General features: G+C 35.4%; 1 protein-coding gene across 4 annotated transcripts in view; it reads left to right on the top strand.

The window, feature by feature from the left end:
• Positions 1-17,986, top strand: part of LOC124636819 — a 190,644-nt gene that overhangs the window by 84,272 nt on the left and 88,386 nt on the right. The window contains exon 1 of one of the 4 annotated variants that reach the window (XM_047172990.1): positions 10,796-11,049. The exons of the other annotated variants lie outside the window; for them this stretch is intronic. The gene's annotated coding sequence lies outside the window, so the exon portion shown is untranslated. Of the gene's footprint in view, positions 1-10,795; positions 11,050-17,986 lie in introns of those variants that run through there. 4 annotated transcript variants of the gene reach the window in all.

The raw sequence follows: 17,986 nt of genomic DNA on the forward strand, positions 1-17,986 counted from the left end.
TGCACCTAAAAATAGTTTTTTTTTTTGCTTTTTAGTGTCTTGGGAAGTCGGTTTAATTTTTTTGTAAAAAAGTTTTTTGTGGTCTATAGTGTCATCCTACAATCAAAACTGTAGATTTTCCTTGCCCTTGTGCCTCATGTCTCTATTGCAACGATTAACATGAATTGTGAAAGCAACATTACAAAAATGTTGCAGACTTCTGCCAAAAACTACTTTATTTACAATATAAACAGGAAGGTCATTGACCTTTTCAGAATGCTAAAGTTGTGAAAACAATTTCAATAATTGTTGAAAACATTCAGTTGGAACGTTGTTTTAATTATATTTCGAGTAAATAGTTAAAGTAATAACAATTACTTATTATTTAAATAACTTGTTTCTATGCTAATTTAGCATGGAAAATATTAAACTATTTAAGGGTTAGCGCAGACTGACTAGGTGGTTAATAATCTTGTTGATAAAAAGAATGCTTTTATCTCAAACGAAAAATGGTCTTAAGCGAAATATTCGACGGTCTATTATTCTTTTTAAGAAAAAAATCAATATAGGTATGCGAAATTTTGTAAAGATGTACATACATGTGTGTGTTTGTCCCTCTCACAGAGAAAGAAATCGTATCACACATAGGCTACTTTTGGTAAGTTTCCGGGCGTAAAGACTTCGGGAAACGCAGTGGAAACCGCAAACAGAACCTAGTCAGATATCAAACAATGTTTATTTCAACTCAAAAGTTAACCCAGTAATTACTAAAGCGTAACATAGTAAACATTGTCTATACTTTATTACAATATACTTCGGTCAAAGGATATGCATTGCCATCCAGCGTGGCAATGCAGCCAGCCTTTTGGGCACGATCCCAGCTGACAGCGATGCGGATGAATATATTGATACTTAGTTTTAATATTTCCCTATAATAAGATCATTTTGTAAAACTATTGAATAAACCCGTAAACATTGTCGTGCGATATTTAATGTATTGACAGAAGTTTGATTGCTTTGAATAAATTGAATTCCCTGATAGCATCTATTTGGGTAGAACGTTACGCCCCAGTGGTTGAAGGGCATTATTAACAGTTGTAAAATTGTAAAGAGGCTTGGTTTATTTTATTGTTAGTATTTTATAGTAGTAGTGTTAGTTATGTATCTATAAATTTTATGTATGTATACCACTTAAATTGTTGTTATACTCTGAAATACACTTTTTTAAGTGAAAATAGAAAAAATAAAGATGATTCTCAATGTAGAGGTATGACAAAACGTGTTTTTTTTATTATATTTTTGATTTCGTAGTGTTTGTAAAAACGTAGATGTTTAACCTAGAGAATCTTGGTGTGAATTAATTAATTGATCTACCTATATCAAAATAACAAAGTCGAAAATAATAAGCTAAAGAAGTTGTTAATTATGACGTACGTAGGTCCTGTAAAATTAATGGTTTCTTCATAATTTCTAAAACACAAAGTCCAAATTGACCGCGAAAGTGGTTGCGTGCACAAACTGCAAACTATTAATAACCGAAAAAATACACTGGCTATTTAGAATATTTCACCCGTTAGTCACTCACCGAGAAAATCTAGTTATAACCGGCAAACATTATTTTTAATGTTTGACATTATAATGTACGTATGTAAATAGTATTGATTCACAATATTTATAAAGGCGCGAACAAATATGCTATGGGATTAGGGATGGCAATTATGGCGAAAAATAATTATTTTATTTGAAATTGCATGAAAACATTTTGTGGAAACATGGCACAAGAAAACCTTTTTTTGGAAATACGACACGCGCGTAACTTTAGATTTGCAGTAAGCACTGGAAAGACAATCAGCCTACAATATCTGAAAATACTGCTTTTTGCATCGAGCTGATCGTCAACAAGCTTAAGCCTCTTTAGGTATTAGTTGAACCTATTAAATACCTGACTATGTTCTTATTCCATAAAGATGAGAGTTTTATTTGTTTGTACCTGCTAATCTCAGGAACTACTGGACCGATCTGAAAAATCCTTTCAGTGTTTGATATAATCTACTTCTTGTCCGGGTTTGTGTGAGGTGAGAAATCTTGGTAAAATTGATGGTGGCTGCTTGTCATTACATAATAACGATGGAGACCATATGCAAATTGCGTTCCTTAGCAAATATTGTTCGTTAATCAAGAGCATTGCTACTGTTGCTAATCATAGTAACGAAGATTTATCATTAGATCCTGGAACACGCTCCTATTAGATAGTAAAACGAGCCACATAGACCAATACCTGTTATCTAACAAACCTTAGATTTTGCAAATAAATCTCCCTCAAATCCATTAAATTAGGAGCTGCAATAACACTTAAATAATAATTATCGATACAAAAGCTATTATCTCGATATTGTTTCTCGATTTCAAACTAGTATCGGTATTCGACATTCCTAAGTTGACACCCAGTTATAATTTCGCACCTCAAAACCAGTAGCTAAGTTCAATTTAAACACACTAGATAACTGTCCTTAACTGAATGGTTAACTTTAACCGTGAAATGGGAGCTGGTAGCTATAATAATAATTTGTAACTAGTAAATTGGAGCACTAATTTTGGGTAAATAATTTGGTTTCTGTGTCTTGAATTTAATTGATTTCGAATCTAGACTGAATATTATGTTTATTTTATCGTCGTCAAAATCTAGTTAATATGAGCTGCTTAGACCAGACCTACCCAATAACTTTCAAAAATTCTATTAGCGAACAGAAGTTGCATTTTACTTAGATTAAGTATTTGAGTCTTATTCAAACAGCACTATTCAAAAGACATACCTATCTGTCTCCCTCTGCATCGATTTCCAATCAGATTTCAACTAGTTCACTTTTGGCTGTAGCTTTTTGCCAAATATTTGGCCAAATAACATAGTATTAAAAATTGCACGATTTTCTTTTTTCCTCAAGGCAGCCCTGAACACCGTCAGACAGACGGACAGACAGACAGACAGACGAAGGCGCCACACGTCCCGCTCTGACTGAGCGTTCACCTTACCGGGAGCTATTTGTTTTTCAAAAATGCTAAATTCCTACCGCCGTGTCAATCATTGACGACTGTGAGTTAAAATTAAACTGTTTTACTGATATTGAATGCGTAATTGCACCGTTCTCCGCGGAATTAATGCGGAATTTATTGCAACTTGGTAATGTGTTGGAATTTTTCCCGTAATCTATATTAATGTTGTAAAGCTGAATTTGTTTCTTTGTTGATTGTTCAATGCGTCAATATCAGGAACTACTGAATCGATTAGTAGCTATAGGTAATAACTTCGCTTTGAATCGAAGAGGCCAGTGTATAATTAGCTTGCTGCATATATTTTGATGTTTATCATATCCTGTCTTTCGTCCAAGTAATATTAATTATAAACTTAACAATTACCTACCTACTTAAAAAATGGAGGGTTCGACTCAATTTGTTCAGTGAACAACGTCAGTGCTTTGAAGTTCCATTCACGGCATTTTATGAATGAAGTAAATTGATCGAGTTCAGTAAAGTATAAAATAAAAAAATATATTACTCCCGGCTCTAATTTCATTGCTGTTTCAAGTTTCCTGTCACAATATCTATGTAAACACAAGTACGTCATAATTCATAGTTTTATTGTTAATAATCTTAGTAATCCAGTTTAATGTCGATCGATATTTATTACAATATTTCAAGCCTATAAGAAACAGTTATGACAACTCAATAATAATAGTAAAATTGTACATTTATTGGACATTTTATTCATATAAACCGCAAGCCGTTCACGGTTTTATTATCGCAAAAACTACCAATACCTATAAAAGCGAGGTTTGTACTTTAAAAATTGTTAATTCCAGTCAGGAGCCATTTTGCAAAAAACAAATGAACAGTAACTCTTTTGAACAATAAAAACCGTTCCGAGGTGTTTTACGATTTTCATAAAATTAAAATCAAGAAAAGTCCTTTGAATGAAATCCTTCGAAGCTTGAACAATATTTTTGTTTCCTTGCGCTTTCAAGGATTTCTTTTGAGATAATCCAATTGTTTGAAAGGCTTTTAAATAGTGTTCACCCTTTTGTAAAGTAATGCCAGGTTCAACCTCGAACTCAAAATTGTTCAATAGTGCTTTATATCTTTTGTACCCACGAAGTATTGTCATCAACGGTTCATTGTAAAGTTACGAAAATAAGGAAAATTATTTTTAGTTGATTGTGGACATTGTGGTCTAGAGGCTTATCTTAATTGCTATCGTGCAGATTCGGAATCTAAATTGAGGGGTCTGGGAAACTAAACATCATTGATGAAGAAAAACTTCAAAGTATACCTTTATTATTTTGGTGAAAATTAAAAAAAAAAACCTGCCCAGGCCCTTCAGGAGCCCTACGTATGCCAGGGCTGTAGTAACGCTTTCGGTTATTCCCGCAGCCCTAGCAGTCTAAAACCCTACGGTTGATGTGACGAAAGATAGACTTAGAACTGAAAAAAGTCCGCGTTGAAAAAGGATAGTGATTAATCATCATACAGGTCTAATTTCTTCAGATTACCACAATTCAAAAACTATACCACTATGGCTCTTGATTATCATACATACCTTCGTATACTATGGTCAAGTTTTGATTCAAAACCAGGTCAGAACACGTTACGAGCAAAAGTTGAACTATAACATAAATCATAAGCACACATGTACTACAACTTCATGTAAATATACATGGTAAAGGCACGAGTATATTGAACTTACGGTAGCAGAAGTTTAGTAGATTCATAACATAGTTCCTTCCTTATGATAGACAGAAGTTGGTGACAATAATGGCAAGTCTACTAAGGTGGTCCTTTAGGTTTGCCCATTTACCCTATGATTAAAGTTTGACTGCCTCGTTGGTCTAGTGGTCGCAAGGGCGGCTGCTGTACTCGAGGTCTCGGGTTCGATTCTCGGGTCGGGCCGAAATCGCTTTGTGGGTTTTCTTAAACTTACACAAAGCAGCCCGTAGTCTGGAAGTTGGTGATAACTTAGCCTACAACTTATGTTTTCAAGTGTAGGTGAAGTTAATTAGCGACTTGTTGCCTTACATGTGTTCTCAGCTTTATGGATATCGGCCATTTAATGCTAGCTGATTAACATCTGTGCACCTCAAGCGGTTTCGATTTCTTATCTTATTGGAAACGAATCGTTAACATAACGCATTGCTATAAATACATCAAAGAATTTAATGGTTAATACCAGCTTATTCAGTAAGTGAAGAAAAAAAGAGTTTTTCATCATCATCATCATCATCTCAGCCATAGGACGTCCACTGCTGAACATAGGCCTCCCCCTTTGATCTCCACAGATACCTGTTGGAAGCGACCTGCATCCAGCGTCTTCCGGCGACCTTTATAAGGTCGTCTGTCCACCTCGAAAAGAAAGAGTTTTTGATACGATTTAATTCTGCCCCAATTACAGACCTCACCTGCTTATAAATTATAAATTTAAAAAACCCCCGACCCAAAAAAAAGCACGCAATTATTATGACAAAAGGTTAAAAACGCTAAACCCTGTAAAAAGCAAAAAATAACTTTTAACACTACGTAAGTACCAACTAAAGCATCTCAGAGTAAACTAAATTTTGTCGTGTCGGGGGACCGCTCTAATTTATTAGCCTAAGGCGTCGTCCTAATTGGCAGCGATCGCGCGATGGCGCGATGCGTTTTTCATCTAAGACGTCGTCCTAATTGACAGCGATTGTACGATGGCACGATGTGTTCTCGTCGTTCGATGAGTTCAAACATACAGATTTCATCAGAGTGTCCTATTTGAACCTCGCAAGTGAGATAGTGAGATCGTGAGATGAAAAACGCATCGCGCCATCGTGCGATCGCTGCCAATTAGGACGACGCCTAACGTTAGAAGTAATCATATACTACTACATTACATATACTTCTTATAACTTTTTATATAATTTTGTTTAGATACGTGTTTTTTTTATACGAATGTTGTAATTAGGTAGGTATCATTTGATTTATGTAAGTATTTTTAAAGGTAAAAAGCGGTCCCCCGACACGTCAAAATTTAGTTTAGTCTGACATGCTTTAGTTGGTACTTACGTAGTGTTAAAAGTTATTTTTTGCTTTTTACAGGGTTTAGCGTTTTTAACCTTTTGTCATAATAATTGCGTGCTTTTTTTTGGGTCGGGGGTTTTTTAAATTTATAATTTAATTTTATTTCATGCTTTTTGAAGGAGCTCCTTAATTTTTCTTTCTTTCATTTAATTTCTTTTATTTTAAGATGGGGTCGCTATATGCGATCTCGGCCAAAAGAAGCGGTTTAACAATCCTCATGACAAACCAGCTCTGGGAGAATTGCACAGATTGAGAAACAACAAAGATTAACCTTTGGTCATTCTAGATTTTCAGCAAAAATATAAATCGGTTTATCCGTTTCATTCCGGCATTCCAGGGTTTCATCCGCCACATCCCATTTCCAGCATCAGGTTCTCGTCAATCAGAAACATGAAGAGAACTCGTCAAGACAAATTCAACGAGCCCAAACTCGATGGGTTTACTAAACGGCAGTTCAGGGTTACGTCTCCTATCTTCGTGTCCTAACAGCAGACCAGCTCAGTGGTTCCAGAAGACATTAGTATTTCAAATTTCAGATCCCACATATGCTTGCAAGTAAACTGAGCGTGTAACATTCCTATCACACCTAACAAACGAGCTGATGACCTTGAAGACCTGAACCGATTTCCACCAAACATAGCTAAGAACACTCCCGAATGACATTCCTTTCAAACAAAAAAAACCGCATTACAATCGGATCATCCGTTTGGGAGCTACGATGCCACATACACACACACACACACACACACAGACACGTCAAACTTATAACACCCCGTCGTTTTTGCGTCGGGGGTTAAAAAGGGACAAAGCTTTGGCGACTGACTGATGGCGGTACCTACATATACATTGGCAGCATATCTCCGAATACAAAAATATCCCACACTGCGCTCACACACAGCTTGGAGGTGGCCTCCGTCCAGCATTGGTTGGTTTTAGGCTGTCACGACGTCGATAATGACCACGAAATCATTTAATTACTCTAGTGCATATAGAAAAGCCTAAAGGAGAGTTCATATGTAAGGCTAAGAGTGTTTCACACATAAGTACTTAATGCGGAAAATATCTGTGAAATTCGCTTTACAACTACTTACCACCATTTGCGACGGTATTTGTTGTAAAGAAATATAAATAAAATGGATTTTCGTGTGAAAATAAACTATAAAGTTATATTGTGGTTACCTCCTCCTCACCTCATTGCTCGGTTATACCTAACATATTCGCTTTATTTGCACTTTTTCTTCACATTCGCATTTTTATAGCTCTGTCGCGTCATTTTATATCAATTTCGGTTTCTATAGGTACCTACTCCACAATTCTCATGGCTCGTATGATTTCAATCAGTCGGTTTTCAACCACAAGAGTGCGTGCGCGCAATAAATATTCATATTATGTGCGACTGAGCTGAACCTCTGTCATAAAGCCCGTGACAAATTCATCGGATGGATATCAAAATTGTAGCAACTTGGACACAAGTCACAGACGGAAGCGATCTTTTAAAGTCAAAAGCTGAAGATGAGTGCACAGTTTTGAAGAGTCTTTGAAGTATACAGGCATATTTATATTAGGCACGTTTATAAGGTTGGCTAGTTTGCATGTATTAACTTTTTTCTAAGCAACATTTCTTTTTGGACGATCTCGATTACTTTGAAAGGCACTTTGGCTCATTTCACTGCACAGTCTGCAGCATTTTTGCTGGTCACTATAATAACTTTTGGCTCTTTGGGGCACAAAATATTGCGGAGAACATTTGATTCATTTCTCAGGATACTAGAGCAGTAAATTTTCTGACATTTCATACACGTTTACGTTTGTATGTCGCTTTGTTGACAGTGTTTGAAGAAGTACGCTAGTCTTATAAACTTGTACCACTCACCAAATCCCGACCGTTACGCTAGAAATACATGCAACTGGGCTTTAATGTCAGCTCGTATAGATTCGCTAGGGAAAACCTGGCAGCCCCAGTTCCTATGACTCAGCTTTACTTGTACCAAGTTGTATGTATGTGTCAGATGTGAAAATAGTGATATGTGTAGGTGAAGCCTACTAGTATATGAAGCTAAAGGTTTGTTTATTTGAATGAAAAATAAATGCGGTGGGTATTACTGACTGATGTTACGTTTTCTTTAGGGGTGGGAAAAACGAGCAGGAGATGACAGAGAGAGGACAGCTGACAAAAAAGTATAGGTATATAAAAGTTTGTCTACTATGTACTTTGTCGGTATAGTGTCAAGGTGGCCTAGTGGGTAAAGGACCAACCTCTCAAGTATGAGGGCGCGGGTTCGATCCCAGGTCAGGCAAGTACCAATGCATCTTTTCTAAGTTTGCATGTACTTTCTAAGTATATCTTAGACATCGTTGACTGTGTTTCGGATGGCACGTTAAACTGTAGGTCCCGGCTGTCATTGAACATCCTTGGCAGTCGTTACGGGTAGTCAGAAGCCAGTAAGTCTGACACCAGTCTAACCAAGGGGTATCGGGTTGCCCGGGTAACTGGGTTGAGGAGGTCAGATAGGCAGTCGCTTCTTGTAAAGCACTGGTACTCAGCTGAATCCGGTTAGACTGGAAGCCGACCCCAACATGATTGGGAAAAAGGCTCGGAGGATGTACTTTGTCGGTAAAACCCTGAACATATCTTTATGAAGCGCAGTTTGAAAAATAATAGATCACTAGTAGCTATCCCCACGTAAAAAGCTATGGCAAAATCTTGTGTGTAACAGTTGGTGATTGTAGTTGGAAAATGTGTTGCTAAGGCGGTAACAGTCATCTACTAAACATTAGCTTTTGTTAGTGTGCGTGTATGTAATATTTGTAAGTTCAGTATTATGTATGTGTGCGTGACACGTGTTCATTTAAACGTCATCCCCGATAGTAGTAAAGTGTGTATTGTTAGGCAGAAATTATGTAAGTTTAACCTTGCTGATAAAGAAGTAGAAATGAGAACCTTTGCTCCGTGTGTGGTTTTCTAATTTTCCGTCTATTTGCGGTGGACCGGAAAATGTACGTTGGACAAAAGTTAAGCCAAAAATATGAAGAAAAGTTAATAGGTTGGGTGGTGTGTAACAAGGAAGCCTGCAAGTAATATACTTATACAAAATATAATGCACAAGTTATGATATGTCTTCAAATGTGTGGAAGATATACTTACCAGTAGAATAGTAAATGATCATTTAGTTTGTGTACGCACAAACACTAATAATAAACTTGGGTTAGAGGCTCACAGAAAACCGCACTACGAAGAGTTTTGAAACTGAGGCGAATTAAAAAAGGGTTGCAAAATGTTGTCAACACAAAAATTACAAAATTACCACCATACAGAACAACAGATATAATAGATAAGCTATTTATGAGTTATGAACATAGCGTGGCTAACTGGTTCCAGCCACGTGGCTACATCAGGCGGCGATCTATGTGGCAAGGAACCACTGCGCCTACGCATACTACGCTACCCCGTCGATATAAGATGCTTTAATCCTAACAACTAATCTGTTTGTTTACATTTGTATTAATTTTCATTTATTTAACGTTAATTTATATTTAACTTTAACATTCGCGTAAGTGTCAGATATTAATATAATTTAGAGTTTTAGTTAATTTATTAGATAGTAATATTTAATTTATTATAGTATCTTTAGTGTTGTTTATTTGATTTTGTTGGTAAATAATACATAAGTAGTTCGTTTTTGGTTTAGGATTTATGAAGAATGTTGCTTACCTGATATTGTCTTTGCTGAAGATAAATATAATTTATCTCATGCGTAAAATATGGTACAATGTATGTTCTTTGTGTCGCCCAATATATAGTGTATATAGTGTATAATAGACTTACTTCACCGCTATATATGAAAAGATGTAATGTAGTCATTAAAAATATGAATATTCTTCTAATTTAATATTACATTATACAAACAAAATTAAAAACCTCACAAAGCCTTGCTTAATACAACCCTTAAGTATTTACCCAAGATCTTTTGAACGTACTTACACAATAACAATAACACACAAACAAATATCCTCGAAAACCTATGAAATAATCTACAACAAATAAACATACAAAATCAGACACTACAGGTAAAATTATAAAGTTCAAAATACTCTGATCTAAAATTTTTACTTAAGATAACAATGGTACTAATTAGGTACCCATGCGCAGGTACTTGGGTTTAAGTAATTGTTTGGCAATACCATCATTTTTACGTTATACGTAAGGCCATATTATTTGACCGCACATTTTTGAACACAAACTCAGTTTTAACTTGAATTTATTGCAGTTCATAGTTGACAAAGTTACAACCTATTTACTCAATTAGAAAAAAATAATACATAAGTTATAACCTACTTTCTCAATTTCAAAAAAATATATAATCATTGTCTATTTTAGTTGTAGATATAAAATCTCTTCCTTATTGATTAAAATAACTTCTAATTCAGATTGATTGCAATCAATTATACTTACGATATATTTTGACAACCTAACAAGATAAAGCTCTAGAACAAAGTCGTATATAATACGATAGCTATCCAAAACTATGATAGATGTGCTTTCAGATCAACGATAGAACATTCTAATCGATTAAAATCGCACCTCAACATCGATACCAATACATCACAGTCGATAACGAATGCAGCTTCATCAGTCAAATGCAAAAATCTTTTCAGCGAGCTTTGCCAAGTTCAAGCGCAATAGGCGCGCCGACGCAACGATACGCCAGTATCCGACTCACGCGCAACCCGCAAACACGCACCCATCTACGATCGATACAAATCGATTCAACGACAACATCGATCATAATCGATATAAGTGATTTGAGGTAAACACTATTTTCGAAGTGGATTTTTCGTGAGGATTGACGTTGTGTTCGGAAAAAAAATAATTTAGAATTTTACTTTTTTTTTATTAAGTGTCAGTGAAAAGTGTTGAGTGAAAATTTTTGTTTATGTGTGTTAAGTGTTCTTTGTCGTCTTTAACTCTGGCAGGTGAGTGGTAACTTGTTAAAACTTACTGGGAAAATATTTACGTGACAAGTACTTGTATTTTACGTGTTAATACGTGCTGTTATAAAATTATTTTTTATCGAGACATATTATTTTTTTTCTAATTAAAAAAAATATCTGGATAATTTAACAGCAGTCAAAATGACTGCAACCTACTTTACCATACAGGAAATTAATTACGAAATCACACTTCTAAATGTAACAAAATTCACACTAGATTTTACCAAATACGAACTAACTACTTAGGCAAATCCGAGCCTCATAAGTCAAAGTCGTAATATACGCAAGAACGAATATATAAAGGGTGTTATATACTTAAAATACATTATAATTTCCTCGATACCGCTCGTAAATTATAAATAGGTATATAATATCGGCCTAGTTTACACGTTAACATATTGCCACCGTTAAACCTTGGTCACTTTACGTATGTATTCAGATCTAAACATACGTTATGAAATTGTTAAAGTAATATTTTTTTAAATACCTAATTTTTTGATCATAATTGCCTGTCGCTATCGGCCATTTACAGGGCATTAAAAACTGCAATTGTTTAAATGTTCTAATTGACGAGAAAACGTAAAGTAAACGACAATTTTATTCCCAGAAAATTAAAACATCTTCTATAAACTTTACTGAAACATAAAGGGCCTTACTACAAAAACTTTAAACCCTGTTTTACACTTGTCTAATAAAATTTTGGCTGCAAAATGCACCATATGTCAACGTCATAATTTGTCATTTTTTTAGACAAGGCATAAACTGACGTTTTAAAAGTTTTTGTGGTAAGACGGTAAGGCTTTAACTAAGAAAACTGGAGGACTGACATTCTGAATAGTTATCTTCGTAAACCAGCAGCCTATTTGTAAGTTGTAAGTTTTACAGATAACTTAAGGTACTTAAGTTTATTTTCCTAAAATTAATTTTAAAACATTAAATCTATGATAGGTACTTCAAAGTTTTTCTCACAAAAAGCCGTAGATATAAAATAGCCACTAGATATGTCATACGGTAGATGAACTTTGTGTCGTGTATGGGGCATTAGAAAGCTCATATCCACGTTTATAGTCTGATATGTAAAGTGCAGACTCTTGTTATCCTTTCCAGTACAACTGTTATGTAAATATAGATCTCAAATCACGCTTTACAGTTCTTTATCTTTGAGTTCTGTCTTACTTCCCAGCTGCGAATTAAGCAAAATTTTCAGAAGTAGTCTTGGATGAAAGGTGTAAAATAGATTTCGATTCAGTGTCAGGACCAAAATCGGACAAAACTTTGAAAATTTCTTAAGTGTGTACTGCATTAAGTTAAGACAAATAGTAGGTTATTTTTCAAAAAAGCTTAAGTTATGTCATATGCTAAACTGGTAAGAATACGATTGCTTCAACTGGTATTTCAACTTAAACATTGTTACTCAAATTTAATATAATATCAACCGTCCGATTTTCGGTCAACCACATAAAACGTTAAATAGTAGCTACCAAAAACAAGATCCTACCTACCGTTTCTTATTTCTATTTACTTAATCTTCAAACAGCCCTGCATACCTACATACATGCCATAAGATACGCTTTAACATCTAGACCTCATATAAATATCGAAGCCTTACAGAAATTCTGTATTATTATACCCCAATATCGACAACTAGGTCAGCTCTAAAGCCTGTCGACATCGACATCGATGGAACTGTGTTGCTGTGTCAACAGAGCGACTGTCATCTGGCCGTACCGACAGCATTGCTTTACCGATTGGAAACACTATTTCAATATTATATGAGAACGATTTGTCATCGGCGTTCTTAATCCTGAAGCTTTGCTTTGGAAAACTGTTATTTATGTGGGGTGAGCCTATTTTATATAATGGGGTTTTGGAGCCATTGTACCGTAGACCTAGTGGTCAGATCAGATCATGATATGATGCCGTCGATTCCACAATTAAGTATTGTCGACGAGTTGCGTCTTTATCAAGTGTAAGGAGTTGATCAGAATAAATTCTAACGTATGGCTAAATGCAATTTTCTTTAATTTTATCTGCATTCGAGATTTAAACTTATTTTCCACGATTTTTGCTTACGCTAAACTTATTTCTCAGTAGGTATAGTTGGACTCTCTTTGATGGCTTAAGTTAACTTAATCTCTTTTAGATACGGTTTCCAATGTAACTGAAAACTGTACACACTTCTAAATCACCCTGTTATAGCAATATTTGGCAAGAGCATTACCGGTTCCACTTATACTATGTATAACTTTCTACATATAAAGGGATAAAACATAACAAGTTTACTTCCTAAAACTTTCAATAAGACAGTCCACAGACGTTTCTATGATTATTAAGACGGGTAACATTCAGTCGCACCCCCAAATAGACTGAAGCGAGATAGTTTCAAGAGCAAAATAACTATAAATCAGTAGTGAGCGCGAGCGCAGCCGCCCAGCGCTGAAATGTTGATGACTTTGTACTGGGGGCACTTCGGCGGTTGTGCGAGGTATAAACTTGCAGCGGGGTGCAGGAGAAAATATGTATGTATGCTGATCGAGTAGCTTGGGAGTGACGTCACTTTTAGACATTCGATGTAAAGAATCAATTAAATAAAAAATAAGTTATTAAATACTTAGTCCGTAAACTAAAAATTGTGATCGTAATTAACATATTTGAATTCTTATTTAACTTGTACTCTGAAATACAATTACAGCCCGTAACAAAAGTAGGTTTCTAGTTAGGGGAAAATGGAAGAAAATGGCATATTGCGTCGACCCCAAGTAAAATTTGGAAACAGGGCAGGAGAAAGAAGAAGAACAAAAGTAGGTTTCTATTGTAAACCGTTCCTTTTTATAAAAATGCCCAATGATAAAAATTCTAAAGGAGGTAATAACAGTTGACGCACACTAGCTTTCAAAATAAAATTAATGGCCAGAAAGAGAATAATTAATATAAGATTTTCAAACTAATTTAGAAGCGTGTGCTAATGAATACAGGTACATATAATGAGGTATATGAATCATAATTTTATTTAAATTGTTATACATACTTGTAACTTTCACCGTTGTTAAGCCGAGTGATTCTAATTAGTTTTTTCTGAAGTGTCTAGTGTGGTTTAATATGACCGTTATAATTATTTCTTCAAAAATTATTAAAAAATATAACGTGTTATATGTACATATTAATGTCTTGAAAATATTAGAGATTATGCTGTTATGAAGTAAGTAAACGATTAATCATAAAGTTTTTAGGTATCAATAAATAGTTCAACACAAAATATGCCAATAAATATAAACATAATATATAAATAAACTCGCTCTCGCTTATATCTTAAGGCAGCCATTACAAAACCAACTTAGCGACGTAACGACAAAGTTATGTGCACTTTGACAAATCTTAAGCAATTACTGTTAACATTGGTAAGCTTTTACTTACCACTGAATTGTTATACATTATGTGTCAGAAAATACCATACCAAATACGTGTTACTTATTTTTTTACTATCACCATCTGTAACTTTTTTAAGGCACTGAATAAATTAATAAGCAAGGCGTTCCAGCAATGGCAACGTCTTTTCATAAAAGTTAAAAATATATATTGAGGATAAGTCGATAACTTATGAGTTTCTGGGCACGTAAGTGACAATATCACCACATATCTATATGTATTGTACGCTCATTTTATTATGTTAATCGACTCGCCAACGCACCACCACACAGGTCGACAGTCTGACAACGACTGACTCCCCACCGCTCGATCCGGTATTTATAACCGAGTGACGTATGCGCACGAGGCGTCATAATAATGACATAACCTATACAATGATGCACATGTACCTGCATACACTACATCTCTCCCTTGTTGTTTTGATTTTAACCTTGTTTCAAAAAGTTCAACAATCAAACTCATAAATATTTTGGTAATTTCTTAAAGATCTATCAAACACCTGCAGCACAACAAAACCACGCTATCAGATCAGTCCACCGATCACACTGCCATCAAACTGATTTACTTTGTTCCGTTTCCATTTCATTTCCCTTTCCATTTAAGGAGACGACAGATATCGGTGATACTGCGGGACACTACATCCCTTCCCTTGTGAAATAAACATAAATAAAAATCCGTCCCTTTGCAGACGGTAACATACCAGCATCTGCTTCAGGCTCAACAAGACAAATTCGTAGCAGCGATATCAGGCCGGCAAGTTTAACTTCAGGTTTTGTAGCCGCTGTTCCGGCCCTGTATTATATCTACACTAGAGATGATCCGTCCATTTGGCAGACATCCCGCCAATCAGTCCATGTGAAATCAAGCAAATCTCAAATATATCTGTACCTTCAGATAATGAGCACTCATCTTGCTTGGTTCGACTTCACTTAAAACTGATACAGAATGCATTGTTCCAAGGTAAAAGATCGGCATTAGGGTACCTCATCAATGCTTTTCACTCATTCAAAACCGTACGAGCCGTACGAGGAAAGTAATCACATAAGATCGTCCCAATTGAATGGTGACCTAGATGGACTGTTTCCAATTTGATGATGACCATATACTTTGTCACCCATTTAATGGTGACCACATACTTTGTCTCCAATTTAATGGTGACTCCATACTTTGTCACCCATTTAATGGTGACCACATACTTTGTCTCCAATTTAATGGTTTAAATTGTAGTTCTATGTACGAGTTAAGTACTTTGTGTGCCTTGTAAGCAAGAGAATGCTAACTCAACTAATTTTGGTAATATGTAGTTTTTAATTTGAGAGTGGAATATCAAAGCCTATCATTATCTCAACAATGTAACAAACAATCTGGTCTTCAACCCTATTGATCAGCGCTGGTACTTTGCACGTTTCTGCTAGTACACTCGCTGAAATTCTGATATAGGCTTTAAATACCCTACATCAATGTATGTCCAATATCTAGTCAAGAAACTGTAAGCTTCTTAGCATTCAACACCCAACATATGAATACCATACTGCATATAATAGTGCGATAGGAATACTTATATTTCGGTTAGGCATCCAAGAACACTATTATCACCGGACATTGCGTTCTGTAATGTTTGTTTGCTTTTCCTAATGTGGTTTTCAAAAATTTAAGTAGTCAAAGAATTATTATGCTTTGATGGTAAGCTTTTTAGTGTCATGGTTACATATTGATTATAACGAAGGTGTAAAGTAACATTACGAATCAGATTTTAACTAATTAGAACCATATTATGCAACGAACGCACTTTAACAGGTGTCACTAACTTTGCACTATATATTTTGAAGCTGTGACATTCTGCATCACCATAAAATAGAAGAGTCCCTGACCCTCAACTCATGCTCTTCTTCCTTTCAACAAGGTGACAGCAGCTCACAAACAGTTTTCTAGTCGATGCAATTTTCCTTTTGCAAAACAACCGCTAACCTTTCTAAAACATTTGTCTACACATAGATAAATGTGGGATTCTAATTCTATATCTCAATTTCATGAGCAGCTATGCTGCTCTCATGTCATACTTGACCTCATCAATTTGATGATCAGCTTTGTGCTGCTTCCATTTTTAATATTTTACGCTTTTCCAATTTCATGACCGCGTATAGGTAACGTAATATTTTTTTTTTTTTTTATGTAAGTATAGTTGGCTGCATAAGTATGTTTATAGTTTCGTTCAAAAGCGCTTACCCTTTATTGCAGCTGACTTTATCTACGTTGTTCTAGTTAGACAACCAGAATATAAAAATATTATTATCTTTTATAGGGACAGCACCCAAGTAAATTTTTAAACGATTTGGTGACTAAGGGCAATTTTACTTCCTATACTTTAAGGAACACTTACTCAGATTATATATTGCAGTAGGACTTAGGAACTTAATAATATTTTAGTTATTATTAACCAAATGTCGACGCAACTGTGTAGTTTAATTAGCACAAAAGAGTAATAAATGTCGATAAATGTAATTAGTGATAAAGTTCTTTACCTCTCGTGCGAGTCCAATTGTCTTACGGTAACCTAAGATTGGTGTTCTAAGATCAATTATTATTAACCCTAACGCTATGGACACAAGACATTATTTTGTTAATAGATATCCATCCCACCACCCATATGGATCTTATCTCATGGGATGGGTTGAGGAAATTACACAACTTTATATTACAAGTAGGTGTGCACTTCAAGAATATATTAATGTGATGATTTATTAACTTGAGATCAATAAATGGATTCTATTTCATATACGTTCATATATGGTTATGTTATTCGCCCCTATGGAAGCATATTCTTCCACAACTCTCAATGTACTTATACTGCTTATTGGTACTGCAATACTGTAAAACATAATTTGCAAATAACAATATTATAATGAGGGCCACTTTGTTAAACTATTTGTAAACACCAATGTAAATCAATAAAAAAGAGGCTAAGATACCAATTAAAATTCATTCAAGCCTGAATCTTGAAGGTTTTAAAAGCACACGCAATCATCAACTTTTGAGAACTTGATTGCAACAATCATCCATGAGCTAATCATCATTAGACAGTTCCCAGAGTAAGTATCTACATTGGAACTCCTTCCAGGTATCATCCTTAAAAGATTTTTTGTCACAGATGAGAAGGCCCAGTTGGGTAAATGATGATGATGTCCTCCTAGCCGATTATCGGCTACGGCGGCTGTACTCACGTAAGGGGATTAGCCAACTGCGCAGGACATATTATAGTGCACAAGCATTTGCGCAGACACAGGTGCACTCACTGTTCCTTCACTCTCATAACCCGATGGGACGGCAATCCGACACGACCGGAAAGAGATCAGGCGCAGGACCGACATTTACGTGCTTTCCGATGCACGGGTGTATCAATCACCAACTTCCAGGCCCGACCCGGGAATCGAACCCGAGACCTCGTGCTCAGCAGCCGCGCTTGCGACAGCTAGACCAACGAGGCAGTTGGGTA

This window comes from Helicoverpa zea, chromosome 15 (genome assembly GCF_022581195.2).
Source record: "Helicoverpa zea isolate HzStark_Cry1AcR chromosome 15, ilHelZeax1.1, whole genome shotgun sequence".
NCBI classification, from domain to species: domain Eukaryota; kingdom Metazoa; phylum Arthropoda; class Insecta; order Lepidoptera; family Noctuidae; genus Helicoverpa; species Helicoverpa zea.